This window comes from Delphinus delphis, chromosome 10 (genome assembly GCF_949987515.2).
Source record: "Delphinus delphis chromosome 10, mDelDel1.2, whole genome shotgun sequence".
Lineage (NCBI taxonomy): Eukaryota > Metazoa > Chordata > Mammalia > Artiodactyla > Delphinidae > Delphinus > Delphinus delphis.
In genome coordinates, this window is record NC_082692.2 from 103,995,411 (window position 1) to 104,017,637 (window position 22,227).

Sequence of the window (22,227 nt, forward strand, 5' to 3'; positions counted from 1 at the left end):
ATCAGCAAATAATGCGAGAGGAGCCCATTTTGCATGTCCATTCAATTAGCTGCTGAGACAGAGAGTTCCTTCCTAAGGTGAGGGCTGGGATAAACCCCAGCTCCATCCTGAGACGAGGTGTAGGATCCAGCCCGGTTCCACCCTGAGGTGAGGTGTGGGATAAAACGCAGAACTACCTGAGACGAGATGTGAGACCGACCCCAGTTCCACCCTGAGGTGAGGTTTGGCATCAACCCTATCTCTACTCTGTTGTGAAATGTGGGATAAACCTTAGCTCCAACCTGAGGTGAGATGTGGGATCACCCCTAGTCCCCACGGAGCTGAGGTGTGAGAATAACCCGAGTTCTACGTGAGATGCGTATGGTGAGGTTAAACCCCGTCCTACCCGAGGTAAGGCGTGGAATCAACTAGGGTGAGGTGGGGGACCCCCTGCAGCTCCATCCTGAGGTGAGGTGTTGGGTCGCACACTGTGCCACCCTAACTGGAGGAGGTGTGGGATCGGCCCCAGCTTTTCACCATGGTGAGGTGTGGAAACAGCCCAGGTTGAACCTGAGTTGAGGTGTGGGATCCACACGAGCTCCACCCTGGACGGAGGTGTGGGATGAACCCCTGTTCTACTTGAGGTGAGAGGTGGGATAAACCCCAGTTCTACTTGAGGTGAGGTGTGGGATTAACCCCACTTCAACCCTGAGGTGCGGTGTGGGATCAACTACGATTCGATCCGGAGGTGACGTGTGGCGTCAAATCCAGTTCTAACCTGAGGTGAGATGTGGGATCAACTCCGTTTCCACCTTGAGGTGAGGTGTGGGATCAGTCCCCTCTCTCTGTGAGGTGAGGTCTGGGATCCACCCCGTTTCTCCCCTGATACGAGACGTAGGATCACCCCCAGCTGCACCCTGTTTGACGTGTGGAACCAACCCCAGTTCCACACTGATATGAGGTGTCAATCAACCCTAGCTCCCCACTGAATGAGGTGTTGAGTCAACCCAGATTCCACCCTGAGGGGAGCTGGATCCGCTGCAGCTCTGCCACGTGGTGCGCTGTGGGATTAACTCCAGCTCACTTGGAGGTGAGGTTTTGCATCAACCCCAGCACCATCTGGAGTTGAGGTGTGAAGTCAACCCCAGTTCCACCTGAGGTGAGATGTGAGGTCAACCAGGGTTCTCCGTGGGGTGAGATGAGTTAAACCTCAGTTCTACCTGAGGTGAGGTGTGGAATCAACTGCAGTTCCACCTTCACTTGAGGTGTGGGGTGGACCCCAGTTCTACCCTGGGGAGAGGTGTCACATCAGCTCCAGCTCCACCTGCAGGGGATACGTGGGACAAGCCCAGTTCCCCCTTGACGTGAGGTCTGTGGTCAGTCCAGTTTCACTCTGGGTGAGGTGTGGGATCACCCCAGGTCCATCTGTGTGTGAGACATGGTTGATTGGCCCAGAGTGATCGGGCAAGACCTGTCTGTTGGATGGAGTGGAATGCATATACATAGAGTATTTATTGCAGACATTGAGTGTGCCTGGATTGAATGTTGAATTAAAAAGTTTTCTTTCTAAAGAGTAAAAATTGGATTTTGCAGAATGAGTGTATCTGAGAAGTTGGTTATTTGCACACATCCTCTGTAAACAGCGGTTTTTAAATGCACACAGTGAGGGAGCAAGTAGGCATACCTGAATGGTATCGAGTGAGTCATAAGGCGTGAAGGCTGGCCTGCGCAGAGCATGGGTGCAAACAGTGGCTGTTGAATAAGTCCTGAGACTCCCTCTGGCAGCGTGTCCTCGTTGGGTGGGGATGGGTGGGGAACATGAAGACACGGGGTCGGGTCAGATCTTAGAGGAGCAGCCAAACAGCTCTGTCCCTGTCCCTTCCCTGTCCAGGAAAGGGAAACCCCAGAACACTGAGAGGAGAATCAGGAGGGAAGAGGGCTCTGGGTCACAAATGGGACGCTTGTATGTTGTTATTTTAGGGTCCATTTTGTGAATGTGTGTTTTCACTAAGAAATCACCAGTTTCCTCTAGATCTTTAGTCTGATGCAATATGTTTCTCTTATTCTACAGAATTGTCACATTTAGCGAACAAACACTGATACTTTATTATGAACGGAAATCCATATTTTATTCAGTTTCCCTTTATTCTACCTTTTCCGTTCCAGTATCCCATCCAGGGCACCATGTGACATGTAGTCGTCATGTCTGTTTAGCCTCTTCTGGGCTTTGACAGTTTCCCAGACTCACCTTGTTTCTGTGACCTTGACAGTGTGGAGGAAGACCGATCAGGTTGGTGTTTTTCTTGTGATCAGACTGGGGTTATGTGTCTTGAGGAGGCAGGTCACAGAGGTCAGGTGCTTTCTCATCACTTTATATGAAGGGAATAGGCCTCAAGGCAGCTTGTCACTGTTCGTCTTACTTGGACTCCTGGCTAAGTTATTATGCGTCAGCGTTTCCCACAGTGAAGTCACTTGCTTCCCTGTGTCCATACTGTGTGTCTTCTCTTGGGTGAACTTAGCTTGGGCAACTCACACTTCTGCAGAAGGGAGTGACCTTCACCTCCTTGGCGGATGGCTGAGTGTCTGCATCAAATACGTGGATTCTTCTGCGTAGGAGATTTTTATTCAATCTGATTTTAAAGAAGAAACCTATGCAATCACTTATTTCTCCCAGTGTGGACACCTGGGTAGGTGTTTTAAGCTCTTGGTTATAACCCAGCACTAGAGTTTTTGGTTGCTGTTTATTCCTGCTTTGGCCATTGATCCTTTCCCTTTGGGTCCTGTTTCATTTGACATCCTTCCATCTCCTTGCAGGAATGATAATTTTTTTTTTTTTTTTTTTTTTTTGCCTGCTTTGACTACTTCTTGGGCCCCATTTCTATGAGACCTCTGTGTGCAGGAATTAAATTTGTTTCTTTTTCTCCGGTTGATCTGTCTTGTGTGAATTTTGTTATTAGTCCAACCACAGGAACTCAGGAGGGAGAGAGGGAAAAAGGTCCCCCTCCCCAACAGTATTACCGTCAGCACAGTCATTCAAATTCTGTAGAGAGTTTCCTATTTGTCCTCATTTAAAAATGTTAAATATAAAAGTTGAGTTGAATGTTATCTGCCTTTTCTTAAATCTAAACTGAAGAAAACTTTAAGCAAGCATCTGATTACTTAGTGTAGTTGAAGCCAAACACTCACCTACTAAATTACGTATTATTTTATTTAAATGTATTTATCTTGAGTTCTCCTCTCTGTTGTAACTATAGCTGCATACATACACAATATACATAATTATACTTAAATTATATGTGTAGAGAGATTATGTTACCTCTGCATCTGATTTCAGAAGGTGAGGGGAGTGTCCCAAAGTACTTGATATAAAAGGGGTGAGGGTCTGACGGGCTGACAGAACCCTCATGACAGAGCATTTCATTCCCACTAAGGTGCTAGAATCGAAAAGACAGACGATAACAGGGGAGAAAGTGGAAGCTTCAGACAGCGCTGGGGGGAATGTGAAATGGTGCCACCAGGCTGGCAGTTCCTCAGCGTCAAACACGGAGTCACCGCGTGACCCAGCAATTCCACTCCTACGTATACACCCAAGAGAAAGGGGAACACGTCCACACGAACACCTGTGCACGCATCTTCATAGCAGCATGATTCACAACACCTAAAAGATGGAAACCACCCAAACGACCATCGACAGGTAACAGACCATCAACAGGAGAACAGATACACACGATGTGGTCCATCCACACAATGGAATATTACTCAGCCATGAAAAGGAGTTTCTACTACCATGCTGATGAGCCTTGAAAACGATGCTCAGGGAGAGAAGCCAGGCACAGAAGGACACTCTCTTAGTCTGCTCGGGCTGCCATAGCAAAATACCAGGCTGGGGGCTTCCACAACAGAAACGTATTTCCTACAGCTCTGGAGGACAGAAGTCTGAGATCAGGGTGTCGGGATGGCCAGGTTCTGGCGAAGCTCATTCTCGGCTGCAGACGGTGACTTCTCACTGTGTCTTCACGTGGAGGAAGGGCAGAGGGAGCTCTCTGGGGCCTCTTTTATAAGAACACTAATTCTGGACTTCCCTGGTGGCGCGGTGGTTAAGAATCCGCCTGCCAGTGCAGGGGACACGGGTTCGAGCCCTGGTCCGGGAAGATCCCACGTGCCGCGGAGCAACTAAGCCCGTGCGCCACAACTACTGAGCCTGCTCTCTAGAGCCCGTGAGCCACAACTACTGAAGCCCTCATGCCACGACTACTGAGCCCGTGCGCCTAGAGCCTGTTCTCCGCAACAAGAGAAGCCGCCGCGATGAGAAGCTCGCGCGCTGCAACAAAGAGTAGCCCCCGCTCACTGCACAGCAACGAAGACCCAGTGCAGCCAAAAATAAATAAAAAGTAAATAAATTTATTTTAAAAACCCCACTAATTCCATTCATGGGGTCTCCACTCTCATGACCTTATCACCTCCTCAAGGCACCATCTCCTGATACCATCACCTTGGGGGTTAGGATTTCAACATGTGAATTTTGGAGGGATGCAAACACGCAGCCTAGAACAACCACAAACTGTATGATTCCATTTATAGGAAACGCCCAGAACAGGCAAATCCACAGAGACAGAAAGTGGGCTAGTGGTGCCGGGTGCTGGGGGAGGGGAAGAGAAGTGGGAGGTGACTGCTCATGGGGAGGGGGAGGGGTTCTCCTTTGGGGGGCTGAGAAGGCTTCTTACCACAATTTAAAAAACCCCATCGTTCATCACATCGACAACTTGACGTCACAGGGGACTCGCATGTCTGCTGAAAGATCCCGCCTGCTTGCCCACGTGGTTCCCGGGTGACCATGTGGGGACCGTGGAGTGTAAAGGAGGGCGTGAACGACCCCACGCCGGGACGGTCCAGAGGCGGACCCAGGGCTCAGCCCACGTGTACATGCATCCCCGCAGCACAGGACAGAATCCTCTGGGAGGGCTGGCCGGCTTTATCATCAAGTGTAAACAGCCTCGTGAGGCCGGTGGCCATGCACTGGTGACTGACTGACCGCAGCCCTGGACGCCAGGGCCTGTGGCCTGACTCCTCTCAGCCCGAGGCTGGGGCCTACCAGGGACGGCGCTGCCGTCAGTCCGTGGTCACTGCTGGAACACGGGCGCGGCTGCAGAGGGAGACCGGAGCACCTCCAGTTCCTTGAGAACCTCATGGTAGAAACGTGAGTTTTACATAACGCACAGGAGCCGTGATAGGGTATTTTCTTAGGCGAGCTGATAACACTGCCCCATCCACGTGGGACACCCGCTGCCCTGCTCACTTTCCCCACGGTGGTTGGAGTTGAGCCCTTCCGTCCTCCCCCAACAGATTTGGCCTCCAAGGCCTCCTGAGGTTCCTCCCGAGCCCTGAGGATGTGTCCTGCCTGAGCCTCCTGACACAACGTGCTCCCGCTGAGGTCGGCCTGCGGAGGTCACACAGAGGTCATGCAGAGGTCACGCAGAGGTCATGCAGAAGTCTGAGCAGTCAGGTCCCGAAGCAGCCGCCTGCCTCGGTTTTCGGGCTTACGATGCCCTGTCAGTTCGGTGGGCACTCCTTGTTCCCTCCATCCTCTAACACCTCACCCGCTGCTGTGGGTTCAGTAGTGTCCCCCCCACCCAAACTCATATCCATTCTGACCCCAGAATCGGGCCTTGTTTCTGAAACAGGGTCTTTGCAGATGTGGTTAAGATGAGGTCATGCTGGATTAGGGAGAGCCCTAAATCCAGCAGGTGGTGTCCTTATAAGAAGAGGGAAATCTGGACACAGACACAGAGGAGAAGCCACGTGACGATGGAGGCAGAGATGGGGATGATGCAGGCCCAAGTCCAGGGGCGCCAAAGATTTCTGGAGACCAGAGAAGCCTGGAGAGGCCAGGGCAGATTCCCTGAATTTCCAGAAGGAACCAACCACACCTTCATTGTGTATTTCCAGCGTCCAGAGCTGCGAGAGAGAAATCTCTGCTGTTGTGACACCCCCGGCTTGTGGCATGTTGTCACGGTCACCCCAGGACCCCCACACCTGCCAGATGATGAGACACGAGGCATCGGAGGAAAGAGCCCCTCGGTATCTGCACGAGCATCTCTACACACGCGTCTGGGTGCTGAGATGGAGGACACGCAGCCGCCTCCCCACCCGAGCTGGGCGTCGGGCTGCCTTGCTGTCCTGCTCGCTCCTGTCGTATGTCCGGTGGATGACCCGCCTCTGTTGATGCAGGTGCCGCGTTTCACAGGGCAGGTCCTTGTGCCGAGTCCCTGGAGGGGGTGTCAAGCAGGAGTGAACAAGGCCTGGGAACATGTGGGCCAGAGAGGTCCTCCCCAGGAGCCCAGGCACGGTGAGCCCAGGGCGTGGGCATCCCTCCCCTCCTGTACCCCATGGAGTGAGGATAAAGCCCCAGTGACCCCCAAGAAGAGACAAGACACCCAGAGGACTAGACCATCCACAGACCGGGGACTGAGTGTCCACCTCATTTCCCCGGAGAGAACAATGTCTTCACCGGGACTGCAGACGGGCCCATGTGCCCACAGACACCCAGCTTCGGTGAGCCAGCCACACAGCCAACCCCCTTCCAGGGTCCCCTGTGTTAATAGACCCAGCCTGTGGGGGAGAGCGGCCGGCCCGAGGGAGGATGGACGTGCTGCAACAACGGACACTCACTGGTCCTCGACACATGCCTTGTCCTACATGGTCTGAGGTCCCACGTAGCCTGAGGTCCCACGTGGCTGTCCTTTCGCCCACCGTGTTGGGGGAAGATGAACCAGAATGTCCGGCCCTGTGTGTCTGACATGCCCCCGCTGGCCCCCCTGGATATGGGGCTCCTGGTGGGAGAAAGCACGGCCCCTCAAGTCCTTCTCTTTGGTCTCAGGTGCAGGGACCAGCCCTCTGCGGCCCGGATGCCTTGGTGAAAGCAGGCAGGGGCGCCCCCGCTGAAGCAGCAGAAGAGGAAGGTCGCCATCACCATGAAGTACTTGCCCAGGGGAAGTAGTCTGCGCAGGTGCAGCCACTGCGCAGTTGCGGACGTGGGAGCTGCTGGGGCACGTGGTGGGGGAGGGATGCTCCACGCCAGGCAGGGTCGGTGGCTCGAGCCCGCGGCAGCACTGCAGCCCTGTGGTGCCCTGCCCGCTGAGACGCCATGCGAACCTGATCACGTGAGTGTGCACCGCACCTGATCTCAGACACGTGTGCTCACTGCTGACCCATCACGTGTGCCTGATGTCACACACGCAGATGAGCTCACCTGCTCACTGCAGGCCCGTCACATACGCTTCATCACACGCCCACTCACTGCTGCCTGTCGCCCCCAGTCCATGTGGGTCGAGTCCTCGAAGGAGCTCGGGGTTGCCCTGCTGGACCTCATCAGCTGGTCCAGCGCTGCCGCTGCGAAGGGGAGCCTCACACGGGTGCTTCCTGGTGTCCTTCACACTCGGGTCCTGAGCCACACTCTCCTGCCCAGTCAGTTTCCAAGAGACCAGGCGGGCTCAGACCTCTTCGAGGCGCTGGCTTAGGTAAGGGGCTTGCTTGTTTCCTGGGCAACATTACTGTTGCCTCAGACTGAAGGGGGATTGTGTACCCCCCAGGGAAAGAGACGTCCATGCCCTGACCCCAGGGGCTCAGGCCAGGACCTCATTTGGAAGTAGGGCCTGGTCATGTAACTAGGTGAGACAGGGGCCTTAGGGTGGTCCCAATCCTGTGTAACTGCGTCCTTATAAGATGAGCGGAGACACAGACACAGAGGGGAAGCCCCATGAAGATGAAGGCGGAGATGGGAGGGATGCAGCCATAAGCCCAGGGAGGCCTGGAGCCCCAAGAAGCTGGAAGAAGCAGGAAGGACCCTCCCCTGGAGCCTCAGCACTTTCCAACTGGACAGGTAGTAGGAGTGGGTCTGAACTGAAGGCAGCACCGTGGTCCCTGACCAGTCTGTCTTGCCTGCTTGGCACGGTGGGCAGCAGCTCTCACGAGATGCTGACGAGTGAGTTGGTTTCCCATGAGACCGTAGGACGCTGGTCCTGTAAACAGGCAGGCCCATCTCACCCTTCCTCCTGGGCTCTGGTCACACACGGCGACGGTGCACCGTGTGGGGCTGGGCTGTCAGCCTCTGCACAAGATCCCTTGGTGTTGGTTCAAAGTTCAGCTTACAGCCCAAGAATGATGGAAGGTGAAATCCTCATCAGCCCTGTGTGGTGCAGGCAGGGCAACACAATTAATTATAGAGTTAAAAGCAGAGAGGCTAAGGGTGACTCAGCCACAGAAAAGCAGTGAAGCACTGACTCAGGCTATGATGAGGATGAACCTCGAAAACATGACGCTCAGTGAGAGAGGCCAGACAGAAAAAGACAATTAGGGATTCCACGTACATGAGACATCCAGCACAGGCAAGCCCACAGAGACAGAACGTGGACTGGGGATGCCGGGACTGTGGGAAATGAGGGGTGACCTCTGAAGAGTGGGGGTTTGGGGAGATGATGGAAATGTTGTCAAATGCATTGTGCTGGTGGCTGCACAGCCCTGTGAATATGCAAAGCACCACTGAGCTTAATACTTAAAGTGGGTGAACTAACTGTGTGGTAAAGAAATTCAGTCTCAATAAAGCTGTTACCAAAAGCGAAAACCCGGAGGCTTGCAGGCCCACCTCCAGAATGTGACCCCAGGGATGCTGGGTCGGACAGGACCTGCGTGTCTGAAAGCCCCGTGTGTCCAACCAGGTGGTCTGAGGGCACCTTGCGAAATTCTCCCTGTGGCATCAGAAGTGGGCGGCGCTAGTGTGGCCAGGCCTCAGGCAGAGAGGCTGGATTCCGTGGCCTTGCTGTCCTCTCTTAGGGACTGTGGCATCGTCTCCGTAGAAGGACGTGGGTCAGCTGGAAATCTGGTTCCCTCTTCTGCACGTTTCTTTTTCTCTCCCAGCGATGGTGCCGGCCGAGCTGTGCCAGAGCAACCAAGGCAAAAGGGTCGTGCACGGAATGACTGGGAACTCTGACCAGGTGCCGTGGGCTCCTCAGAGGCAGTGACCCAGCATTGAGGCCCCAGAGCCTCCTTCTGAGTGTCGTGGCCCCGGTGCCCCTCTCACGGGAGTTGCTGTCAGGCTTGATGGTTGAAGCAGCCATGGTATCGATACCTCACTGGTAGAAACTATTCCTTTTCTTCCCTGGGAGAAGCAGGTGTCCTTCTACTTTGTTGGGGAGACCCCTTTTTTAATAAACCAAAATGATAAGCTGTAAGTACATATTAAGGATTAGGTTATATACATGTAAAGAATAATCATAAACATCAAGAAACAGAACCTGATGAGTGGACAGCCAGGAGTGCCCTTCCCTCGTCCCAGCCTCCCCCCCGCCGTGAGGTAGCTGCTCTCCCGATGTAGTGTCAGTGACTTGTCCTCATAGCTTACGCCCAAGCACGCGTCCCTAAACAACGCAGCCCAGCTTTGCCTAGTTCCAAAGTCCGTAAGTGGGTGGACCGTGCTCGCTGCTCTATTGCTGTTCATGGCTCAGCATTGTGGCCATGAGATTCTTTCATCTTGTGAATATAGTTTTTTTAAAAATAACTTTTATAGTTTTACTACCTTTAAACACAACGTACTCCATTGCTGTGGAATATTCCTTCCTAGGAGCGTGCATGGCTCACTTCTGCATCCGCCTGTGATGGCCTCCAGCTGCTTTCAGGTTCGGCTCCTGTGGCTGCGGAGTCCATGTCCGTGTGTCCTGGTGCAGGGCTGGGGGTTTTGTGTTCAGCTGGGAGGAACACTGTGGGTCTGTGTGCATGGAGTGTGCTCTCTGAGGCCCGACTGTTTCAGAAGTGGTTGCACACCCCGCTGCGCACCAGGTTTTCCATTGCTCCACGTCCTGCTGAGATTTGATGCTGTGTCTTCATGTCTGCCATTCTGGTAGGTGTGTGCACAGTAGTTTTCTTATGGTTTTAATCCCTCGGTTGTTAGTGAAGTTGTGCATCTTGTGGTATTCATGGACTACTTCCTGTTGTTTTTAAAAAAAGTTAAAAAAATTGTGGTCAAATACACAAAGCATAAGCTTTCCTACCTTAGCCATGTTAAAGTGCACATTTCAGGGTCAAGAAGTAATTCGCACTGTTGTGCAAACCTGACCACCATCCTCCTCCAGAACTTTTTCATCTTGCAAAACTGAAACAGTCCCCGTTAAACACTCACTCCCCATGGTCCCTCCCTCAGCCCCTGGCACCCACCACCCTACTTTCTGTCTCTGTTTCCGACTGCTCTAGGGGTCTTGTATGAGTGGATCAAGCACTGTTTGTTTTTTTGTGTCTCGTTTACATCACTGAGCATAATGCCCTCAAGGTTCATCCCTGCTGCAGCCTGTGTCAGAATTGCCTTCCTCTTTAGGCTGAATAACATTCCCTTGTATTGATGGTCCATGTTTTGCTTCTCCATTCGTCCGTTAATGGACACGTGTAATATCTACATTCATTTCTCATGTCCTAATATTTGTGGAATAACGTCAGAAAGTCCTAGGAATCAAAAGTCATTTGCCATTAACTTTTTTCTTAAACTTTTTATTGTGAAAATCATCAAAGCTAAGAAAAAGGGAAGAATACATGTCAGCCTCACTTGTGTTCAGGAACTAGTGCTTTACGGTATTCACTTTATTCCCTGTGTGTGTGCTATGCGTGTTCACGTGTCTGTTTGAATACATGTGCTGTGCAAGTGCATAGGTACGTGCACTGGCACACATTAGTGTATGTACGGGCATATGCGTGCGTGTGTGTTCATATGCTAGCGTGTGAATATATTTGTGCTGTGCACCTGCACATGTTTGTGCTGTGCTTGCCTGTGCGCACACTGTGTGTTTGCTGGAACCACTTGCAAGCTGGTTGCAGCCTGAATTGTGCCCCAGATATGTCCGCACGCACCTGCTCTAACAATCCTGTGTGGCCACGCAAAGGTCACAGATCTCAGGGATTTAAATGGATGGAGCAGGACGTCCTGACACAGAGTCTGTCTTCCAGTGACTGTCACTGTCTCAGTAACATCCTTCACACCTTCTTTAAGCCCCATTCAGGGTGCAGTTTAGACCCCCATCACGTTCAGTCACCTGCCCCAGGTCCCCTCAAGCTACAATGTCACAGTTGGAGAGCCCGGCCAGGGCCTGGGGTGTCCCTCCTGTTGGCCTGGCCTCCAGGCCCTGCACTTGGCTCCTGTGTTCCCATCTCTCAGCCGGGCCCCGACTTGGTTGGGGCCGCCACCTCTTTCCTCACAGGGTCCCATCGCCCAGTCAAGGGGGTTCATTCTCGCCAACTCAGCATCAGGAGGGGGGTGACTGCCCCCACTGGGTCTCCTTCATGTGAGACCCTGTGCTTTTGAAAGAGCAGGTGCCCTGCGCTCGGGGGTGGGGGGCTGGGGGGTGACATGCGGCCCACGATGGGCAGACGGGTCCCCGGGTGGGGTGAGCCAGTGTGCAAGGAGTTCCGCGGTGGGTTCTCCTCTCCAACGGCTTCTGTGCCCCTACCTCTCCCCGTGCCTCCCCTCGAAGACAGCGCGGTGCCTGGGACGGGAGCCATGGGAGCCGTCAGCCACCGCCCCCTCTACACACACACATGCACACGCACACACGCACACGCACACACACACACACACGCACACGCACACGCACACGGTGCAGGGAAGCAGGACCTGAGTGCAGGGCTCTCAGCGGCCCTGAGCGCCCCGCCTGGAATCGGCCAGCAGAATGGACAGACCAGATCTCCCGGCCCGGACCATGCAGGACTGTCCTGCCTGGGCTTCCAGTGCGGCCGCCTCCTTCTGGAAGCCTGGGAGGCTGGAATCAGGCCCCTTCTTGTCTGTCCTGGCAGCAGACTGAGCTGCACTCCAAGAAGTTCGTGGCTCACCCGTGGATCCTGACCATCAGGTGGCCAGAGATATTGGTAACATTTCTGTTTTGCCTGTTGAAATGTTTAATGACAAAGATTTTGTTCAGTTTCCTGATGTGGGTGTCCAAAGATGAGAGACCCATGTGTGTGACCTGTACCTCCTATGAGATCAGCCCTAAGCTAGTTTAAACATGATCAAGTCCTGTCTACACGGTAGATTTAGACCTCTGCCTGTCCTGTCTACTGCTTATGTTTAGAGCTGACCATGTGTTGTCTATAATAAAAAGATTTAGACCTGACCATGTTCTGTGTACGCTAGGACTATGGGAACCTGGGTAGAGACCCGGCCTGGCCTCAGTACTGGGAAGCTCCGTGCCTGCATCTGAAGGTCAGTGCTTAGATGTCTGGGGTCTGGAGCTGAGGTGGGCTTGTCTAAGTAACAGCCTCTCTTCTGAGTGTGGTTACCTGGTCCTCCCAAGGGTCAGTGCTATGGTCGGGGCCTCAGTCTTAATCCCTGCAAGGTTCACCTTCCCTGGGGCTCATGGAGAATCCGCAGGGGGGCTACCTGGCAATCATTCCAATTCACCAGCACGTGCGTGGTGCGTAGGGAGGCAGGTTTAGCTGGTGAATTGATTGCAGGGCAGTTTGGGTAAAAGGCCGATGGGTAACAGCTGAGGCTGCTGCTGAGCTCTCCTTCCAGTCTCCCGTCCCTACTCAGCAGCGTCCAGAGCTGCCCCTCGGCTTTCAGCCCTGCTGTCCTGTGAGTTAACTCAACAAGTATGTGAGACAAGAAAGGACTGAGCCTGTGAGAACCAAGGAAGTGTGTTCAACTCTAGCATGAAAGCTTTAAACACAGGTAAAATCAACAGAACCAAAGGGAAAAGAGGAGGACTTCTCTGGGACAAGCGTGGGCAGAGGAGACCCACCTGCCACTTTTTCCCATCCCAGAAGGCCCCAGGAACCCAGCTTGTTTCCACAGTAGGGAACCACCAGCAGAGCCATGGTGTCCTGACCAAGGGGATGTGTGACCCCAGGTGCAGGGTCTGGGGAGGTGAGGTCACCCTGGAGACTGTGGACCTGTGACTCAGGTGGAGGGGTCTGGGTAGGAGGGGTCACCTGTTGAGAGAGAACGTGTGACTATAGGTGCAGGGTCTGGGGAGGTGGGGTTCGCCCTTGTGAGTGTGGATGTGCGACCCCAGGTGTAGGGTGCAGGTCTGTGTGGGTCTCACCACATCTGCATGGGTCAGGATCACATGTACAGGGAGACCACATATGTGGTTTGCCTGCAGTGTGTCCTGTCCCCTTTGAGATTTCCAACCTCTGCATTGAGGGTGTTGCCCTGATTAACCTGTGGTACCTTTTCTTCTCTTAATCTTCTCACATTCATATGAGGTCAGGCATGTTTGAGTGGGCTGCTGCCCTGTGTTCTGGTGAGTGACAACGCTTGGTGGTATCATATTAATATCATAGCATATCATATGTCTAATCTATGGGGGTCACCACTGCCTGGGTCCCCCTGGACAGAGGTCAGGTGAGCACAGACTAGCCCCCCCTAGGAATGGACCCCATGTGCCATGTGAGGGTACCATGGTGGTCCCTCAGGTGGGGGACTGTGTCTGGGCCTCCGACATTGGTGATGAAGGGGAGTCGAAATGGAATCTCAATTAACAAGACAGTATTTTAGGAATTTATTTTAAGTGAAATAAAACACACGGCACATCCCTTTACCATCGTCACCATGTTAAGTGCACGCTTCTGAGGCATCAGATCTGTTCACTTTCTCGTGGAGCCGTCACCACCATCCCTAGAACTTGTCATCTTGCAAAACCAAAATTCTACAACCATGAAAGTCTCACTCCCCGTTCCCTCCCACTGCCCCTGGCACCGACATCCATTTCAGTCCCTGAGTTGTTGACCTCAGGGCACCCACTGGAGTGGGATCCTGCAGTGTTTGCTGACGGTCACTTTGGAAGACTGACTTTCAGTCTGAAGCTCTGCCTGTTTGCATCTGAAGAATCTGCATTTAAGGAGAGGGTGTATGAGGAAGGGGATGTATGAGGGACAAAGGCGTCTGGGGTGCAGGTGAGCCAGGACCTGACCAGCTGCCTGTTGGGTCCTCTGGTCCCATCTCTTGTCCTGGGCCTCATCTGCATCATCACTGGCCCCGCTGGCACCCCTGGGGTGTTGTCTGAGTGAGATTCCCCTGGTGCCCCTGCTCTCCTCCCCCACTCCTGCTGGTTGGGGAGCGAGCTGCTTGCTGTGTGGTCTCTACTCCTGAGGCACGAAGGACCCTGCAGCATGGACCTGCAGAGTGTGGGTGTGGTCCCAAGAGCATGGGACCCACATAGGACACAGCATTGGGGCATGACAAGTGCTAGGGCTGCCTCATCAGTGACAGGGGATGTTGCCAAGATGCTGCTCGGGAGGGCGTGGTGGGTGGCCTGGGACCCCAGAGGCCCCATTCCTATCCTGGAGCTTGGACAGTGCATCCCCATGGGCTCCAGATTCACCCCATATCTCAGCCATATCTCTCTGTCCTGTCTTTGAACTCAGGAAAACGAGCTCTCTTGTGCACGACGTAGGCCTGGTCCTGTCGGAATTAGGATTCTTTAATTTAGGCGTCCTGGGATAGCAGCTCTTTTTCGGCCTGAGAAGGAACAGCTCAATGGTGTACAACAATTTCAGATGAAACTAACTAATATTCAGTGACTATCTCTATACTGCTGGGTTGTTGACTTCTATTAGTCATTATTCTCCTGGTTTTAGCTCTGATGTGCGGATTACAGAGGAGTCAACATTTAAATCTTCATAATCTGTGTATTTGCAGCTTCAGTATCATTACTGACCCATAGTTTGTATGGTTTGGGAAGAGTTATTGCTTTCATGTATCATGTAAAGGATTCCCAATGATGATAGAGCAGCTAAGATGACAATAATGGCTGGTAAATTGTTCACATTTTCTCTACCTGTGCATCTATTGTATGTATATGAGGTAGTTTAGCTGTCAATATTAGTGAAGTAATATAGAGGACTAGAGAACTTATTTTAAAAATAACTATTAATGTGTGATGATGAACATGTAAAAGTTCTTCCATAATGGGTGATGTTGCATCTTGGGAGCCTAGAAGAAATTGATATGCGTTTTGATACACAGGAATTTAGCCTAGGATTTAACTTTGACAAAGTTACAGCACTTTTAACTTTTATCTCATTTATTGAGAAAGACATAATTGTTATGGTGTTGGCTTGAAACTGGTTGAAAAGGACTTGAGTCCTTCCTTATTTTACATGTACATCGGTAGGATCTTCAAACATAGGATATGGTGGAGGGCATCCGTGTAACCATTCTAGGTTAGGAGTAGCAGTTTCCACTGCTGAGACTTCTTGTTTAGATGCAAATGCTTTTCAAAGTATGAAGATTATTAGCATTACTGCTGCTACTGAGACGAATGAGCCTAAAGACAAAATATTTCATGTTGTGTGTGCCTCAGGGTACTCAGACTAACGTAGTGACATCCCTGAGAGGCCAAGAAAGTGCTGCAGGAAGTCGTATTTACTACGACAAATATACCTGTGCCGTGACTGTTTGCTCACGCTGAGTTAAGTGTATAACCTGAGAATAGTGGGGATCAGTGTAGGAAGCCTCCTGTAATAGTGAAGGCTGCTCCCATGGACGCTACCTCATGGAAGTGTGCTACTACATAGTATGTATCCTGGGGGACAATGTCCGGGGATGAGTTGGCTGAGATGATTCCTGTCAAACCACCTACTGTAAAAAGGAAAACAAAGCCTAAAACTCATAATATAGTGGGAGGTCATATAATATTACCTCCGTGAAGAGCTGCTAATCAGGGACTTCCCTGGTGACGAAGTGGTTAAGAATAGGCCTGCCAATGCATGGGACACGGGTTCGATCCCCGGTCCGGGAAGATTCCACATGCCACGGAGCAAAAAGCCCGTGCGCCGCAACTACTGAGCCTGCGCTAGAGCCCGTGAGCCACAACTACTGAAGCCCACGCGCCTAGAGCCTGTGCTCTGCAGCAAGAGAAGCCACCGCCACGAGAAGCCCGTGCACAGCGACGGAGAGTAGCTCCCGCTCACCGCAACCAGAGAAAGCCGGCGTGCATTAACGAAGACCCAACGCAGCCAAAAAAAAAAAAAAAAAGGGGCTTCCCCGGTGGCGCAGTGGTTGAGAGTCCGCCTGCCGATGCGGGGGGCGTGGGTTCGTGCCCCGGTCCGGGGGGATCCCACATGCCGCGGAGCAGCTGGGCTCGTGGGCCGTGGCCGCTGGGCCTGCGCGTCCGGAGCCTGTGCTCTGCAACGGGAGGAGGCCACAACAGTGAGAGGCCCGTGTACTGCAAAAAAAAAAAAAAAAAAAAATTAAAAGAAGAGTTGCTAATCGGCTAGATACTTTTACTCCTGTAGGGATAGAAGTAATTACGGTAGCTGATGCACAGTGTGCTACTGAGTCGACAGCTGTCCCTATGGTAAATATAAGATGGGCCCACAGAGAAATCCTAAAAAGCCGGTGGACATGACTCATAACATTCCCAAATAGCTGAAAGGCACTTTTCGTCCTAAATAGTATGTAATGATATGTGAGTTTATAGCAAAGCCTGGTAGGCCATGAATACACACTTCAGGGTGACCAAAGAATCAGAATAGGTGTTGGTATAGGATTCGCTCTCCTCCTGCAGCGTCAAAGAAGGTAGTGTTGAGATTTCTGTCTCTTAACAGTATGGCAATTCTGGCTGCTCGGACTGAGAGTGGTAATTATAGTAATATGGCTATAGCTGGGGAAGATTAAACTAATAATGGTGTTTGGTATTGGGATATGACTGCTGGTTTTGTATGAAAGACTATAGTGATAAAAGTAATAGCACCAGGAATTGAAGAGACACCTGCTAAATGTAAGGAGGAAATGGTTAGGTCGACAGAGGCTCCTGTGTGGGCCAGATTGCAGGCCAGAGCTGAATACACGGTTCCACCTGCCAGAACCCGCTTCTATTGGTGATATGAGGAGGAGTAAGAATGATGGGGGAAGTAGTCAAACGTTTATATGCTTTATTTGGGGAAATGCTACCTCAGGTGCCCCAGTTATTAGTGGCCCAAGTCTGTTTTCAAGCCCTGCAATCATAATGGGTACAACTGTGGAGAATATTATTACAAGTGCAGGGACTGTTATGACTACGTTAAAGATTTGGGCATCTCCAAGTAGCGCTCCAGGTTAGCATAGCTCAGCCTGGATTAATATACTCAAGGTGCTGCCTGGTACTCCACTTCAAGCACCAAATAGTAAATATAAAACGCCAATATCTTTGTGATTTGTTGAAAATAATCAGCAGTGTATGAACAGAGGTACAATGACTTGAGCTAGCTTTAGACTGTAAACCTAGAGACAGAGACTGAGCCCTCTGCTCTTGTCCCGTTTAGCTGTGGACCTAGATGGGGTCAATGCAGGTTTCATCACAGCCCCTGAACGAATTTTGTAACAGTTTCTCCCTGTGGTTTGTTTTTTATTTTGTAATTTATTTTTATAACGAGGTGTACCTGATTTTCCATGCTGTCTTTCTTGCTGCTGCACATCCACTTGATTCACTTACAGAGAGACATCCATAAATTCTTTTTCACATTCTTACCAGTCGTACATATTCTTTTCTGGTGACTGGAGTGCGCCCAGTCCAGTTCCTTGAGCTCTAGAGGAGGTCTTGTCGATTACCTATTTGGTCTTTGGAACGGTATCTGTGCTAATTTCAACCCTCTGGTTTATGCCTCACCCCACCCCACCTTTCCCCTTTAGCAGCCATAAGTTTCTTTTCTGAATGTGTGACTCTGTTTTGTAATTTAGTTCATGTGCAGCCATTTTTAGATTCCACCTATAAGTGATCTCTTATGCTAAGTGTCTTTTTGTGCCTGACTTATGTCACTTAGAATGATCGTACCTAAGTCCACCTGAGTTGCTGCAACTGGCCTTATTTCATTGATTTCATGGCTGAGTAATATTCCATTGTACAGAAGTACCACATCTTCTTTATCCATTTTTTCCTTCCAAGGACATTTATATTGTCTCCAAGTCGAGGCTCCTGCAAAAGGGCTGCACTAATAGTTGAAGTTCCTGTGTCCTATGGATTTATGGTTATCCCGAGATATACACCCAGGACTGGAGGTGCCGTATGCTCTGTAGCTCTATTTTTTTTTAAATTAATTCATTTTTTTTTGCCTGTGTTGGGTCTTTGTTATTGCGTGCGGGCTTTCTCTAGTTGCAGCAAGTTGGGGATACTCTTCGTTGAAGTGCATGGGCTTCTCATTGCACTGGCTTCTCTTCTTGCAGAACACAGGCTCTAGGCGTTGGACTTCAGTACTTGTGGCACATGGGCTCAGTAGTTGTGGCTCATGGGCTCTAGAGCACAGGCTCAGTAGTCGTGGCGCACGGGCTTAGTTGCTCCGCGGCATGTGATATCTTTCCACACCAGGGCTCGAACCCGTGTCCTCTGCATTGGCAGTTGGATTCTTAACCACTGCGCCACCAGGGAAGTCCCTATAGCTCTGTGTTTTAGAATTTTTAGGAAACGTCGTACCCTTCTGCAGCGTGGCTGTTAGCAGTTGACATTCCCACCGTCAGCGCAGCAGCGTTCCCTTTGCTCCACGTCCTCGCCTCCATGTCTGGTTTTTACACACTGTGAGGGTGGCCCTTGTGACTGGGCAAAGCGACGCATCTCTGTAGTGTTGATTTGTTTTTCCCGCGTGTTTGGTTGGCACAAGGGCGTATGGATTTACACCTTTACGCCCTTTTTGGCCAACTGACCCGTAGGCAATGTTGAGCAGCTTTCATGTGCTTTAACGGCGAGTCCAGTCTACGTCATGCAAGCCGGTTCCTGCAATTCTGCCTGTTTTCAAGTCCTTTTCAGTTACTTACCCCAAGACATTTTTCCACCATAGTTGTCATTTACAGCCCTGCAGGCGTTGTGGATTGCAGTGCCCCTGAGCACCTGTCTTCAACATGTTTCTGGAACCGGCCACAAAGTGGCAGGATCGCTTTAAGCCCCATTCTGGTTACAGGGGCAGCCTGAGCCTTTGGGAAATTCCTCTTCCTGATTGGAAATTAGAGTGGCATGTGCTGTCCAAACACGTAGAGCTTGTTTCTCATTCTTCCCCTGCTTCCCCTTCATCCTCTGGACAAATTCCAAGCCGTGCACGACCGGCTGTTGAGTGTGCTGACTTCCCCAGGTGGGGAGACCCTAAGGAACGAGGCTGGAGCAGGGACCCCTCCCCCAGGACATGTGGAGATAAGGTGACTTTTCCAAACTCTTCCCGCCCATCCGGGCCCCCATCCTCTGGGGTTCTGTCTGGACACTGCGTGGTTTCCAGCGGTGCGGGGCTCTGGCGCTGCCCTGCAGGGAGCAGCCCTGCTACCCGCGCCTGCAGCGCCGCCTGCTGGTCTCTCCGTCCTGCCATCGGGCACAGTCTTCACCTTCCCCGCTGCCTCGGATGCTCTGTCTCCGCACTGTCCTGTGATCAGCCCCTCGTCCCCACCGCCGTCACCCCCAGCTCCACACCCCTCCTCCAGCCTCAGGGATGACCCAGGACCCTTCGTGGGCTCCCCGCCTGCCCACCCTTGGTCTCTGTCCTCAGTCCACCTGTGCAGACAGGTGAGGATCCCCTCCAGAGGCTCCCAAACGCTTCACCCCTACATCCTCCCCGGGGTCGGCCCGTGTCTTGTTGGGATGGTCCACCCTCAGCAAGCCCCCAAGTACATGGCAAGGGCAGGCATCAGGCCTGCTGCGTGCACTGCTGTACGTCCGTCTCTATACACAGGCATGACACTGCCCAGGGGGCAGGAAAGGCAGCCTTACCTCGGGACGTGGGGAGAGGGGCTGCCCACAGGGTGGACGTCAGCTCTCGGCTCACCAGGCAAGGGCAGCCGGGTTCTCGTTCCTTGGACCCTTTCTCACCCAGCCGGACCATGACCCGGCTTTGTTCCCACCCCTGTTGTCCCTCCATTGGCCTCACTCTTGTGAGCAGAGCAGGACAGTGTGGTCTGTGGTCACAATCTGAGACACACAGACACTGGCTGAGCCGCGTGCACCCAGCTGACCCCACGGAACGGGCACTGCACCAGGGCCTGTGCAGTGTGGGTTCACCTGCCCACAGAGAGGCCGGGTCTCTGTCCTGGCTCCAGAGGTCACCTTGAGTCTGACGGGAGTGTCCGTGCTCCGTGGGTCTCGCTCCAGGCTGGTCTATGCTGACGGCCTGATACACGGTGGGGCTTCCTGAGTCGCCCCCGGGGGCTGGAGGCCAAGGTCAGGCACACGGCGGTCCCCACATTGACGTGACAGACCCCAATAAACCCTGCACCTCAGGACTCAGGTGGGCTTCCCTGGGCTGCCACAGCCGAGGAGGCTGGACCCTGCTCGTCCCCCTGTCCTCGCTGATTTTAACTTGCATCCTTCACCATAATAAACGCTGAGTATAACAGCTTCAGGGAATTCTGGGAGCCTCCAAGGAAAAAGAAGCCGGGGAGGGGTCTCTGGGTCCCCAGCCCTGCAGTTGGGGGCAGAAGTCGGTGGGGAGGATCTTGGGGCCCTGGAATCTGAAGGGCCCCCCTACCAGGGGAGGGGTAGGAGACCCTGGGTGGCAGTTAAGCTGAGTCCAAGGCCCTCCTGCGTAGGAGGCATCCTAGCCCCGGGGATCCTGAAGCGGCCAGCTCCCTCCTCCCCTCTACCTCCAGGCCTGGTCCCTGCTCTTGAGAGATTCCCTAGGGTGGGGTCCTGGTGCTGGAGGTGCCCCGATGCTGTGGCCTCCTGAGTCTCCAGTGAGGATAACGGGAGTGGGGGAAGACCTGTTCACAGAAAGGGAGCTTCTGCCGGAACAGAGCCTGGGTCTGCTGCCCCCGACCCCAGGTGCACTGGGGCAGGAATGTGAGAGCGAGGCTCCCTCCCCTCCCAAGACACACAGGACACATGGGCGCCGGTGGCTGGACTCCCGCACAATATTAAAATCTCCCACGCAGGCCTCATGGATGAGAGACACTATTTAAAGATTATGAATGGGGCCAGGGGGGCCCAGGGAGTGAGGCTGATGTGGGGAGACTTGGAAAATCACCCAAGGATGCACTCTCCCTGCAGCGACCCCGCAGGTGAGCCCAGGTGGAGGTGGACCCATCAAGTCAGAGCCCACATCCTGGGTCTTTGGGGGACAAATAGCCAAGCACCCCCAGTCCTTGCCTCCACCTGCCCTGTCTTCTTCATGGCCAAGTTCTCACCCCTCCCAGAAGGCCTCTTGGAGGTTAATGCGACGGGGGTGTCCATGGCAGGACTGGAGGGTCTGTGGTGGGCTGGAGGCCACGTGGCAGGCAGGAGGGCTCCCACCGATCCTGCCGGTCCACACCTCCTGGTCATAGGCCCGCACAGAGTCCACCAGGCTGTGGATGTGGTAGAAGGTGCCAGGGACCAGTCTAGCCCATGCAGGTGTCTGACCACTGAGCGGTCAGTGTGGAGTATTCCCAGGGAGCCCTGGCCATGCTCGCACCCTCCCGGGAAGGACACGTCAGCGTGGTCCCTGGAATGACCGGGAGGTCAGCCAGAAGCGCCCCCCACCCGACCTCACTGTTACCACAAGAAACAGGAGACAACTCCGTGAGGAAACACAGAACATCACCAGCCTGATGCTGTCCTGAGGAAGGTCGGCTGGCATCTGGGAACTGGGTGCTATGGTGGGTTGAATGGGGGGGTCCCCAGAAGTTATGTCCACGTCATGGCTCCCAGAATCTGAGAAAAGAACCTTACTTGGAAGTAGGGTCTCTGCAGGTATAGTTAGTTACGGATCTGGAGATGAGGTCATCCTGGATCCGGGTGGCCCTGAATCAGTGACAGTGTCCTTCTAAGAGACTAGAGGAGAGACACAGACACACAGGAGACACCATGTGAAGTTGGAGGCAGAGACAGGAGGGATGAGGCCACAAGCCCAGGGACGCCTGGAGCCCCCAGAAGCTGGAAGAGGCAGGAAGGACCCTCCCCTGGAGCCTCCGGAGGGGACACGGACCTGGGACTCCTTGACCTCAGACGTCTGGTCTCCGGGACTGAGAGAGGACAGGTTTCTGTTGCTCTGAGCTTCCGTTTGTGGTCGTTTGTCACAGCTGCCCCGGGAAGCTAACGCAGCTGGTGAGCAGCTCCCTGGCCTGATCTAAACCCTCCCGCCTCCCGTTAGGGGCAGCCCGCTGCGCCTGTGCTGTTTGCACAAACCACGTGGCTCGTGCTGAACCCTGGCTCCCCTTCTGGGCACTGGCATTTTGGAGGGTGAGGGCAGAGCACACCACGTGACCAGCCCCCAGCCGGGTACCAAGCCTCTAATGAGCTTCCCTGGGGGGACGGGGGTGGGGGTAACTGTAATGGTTCTGCCCTT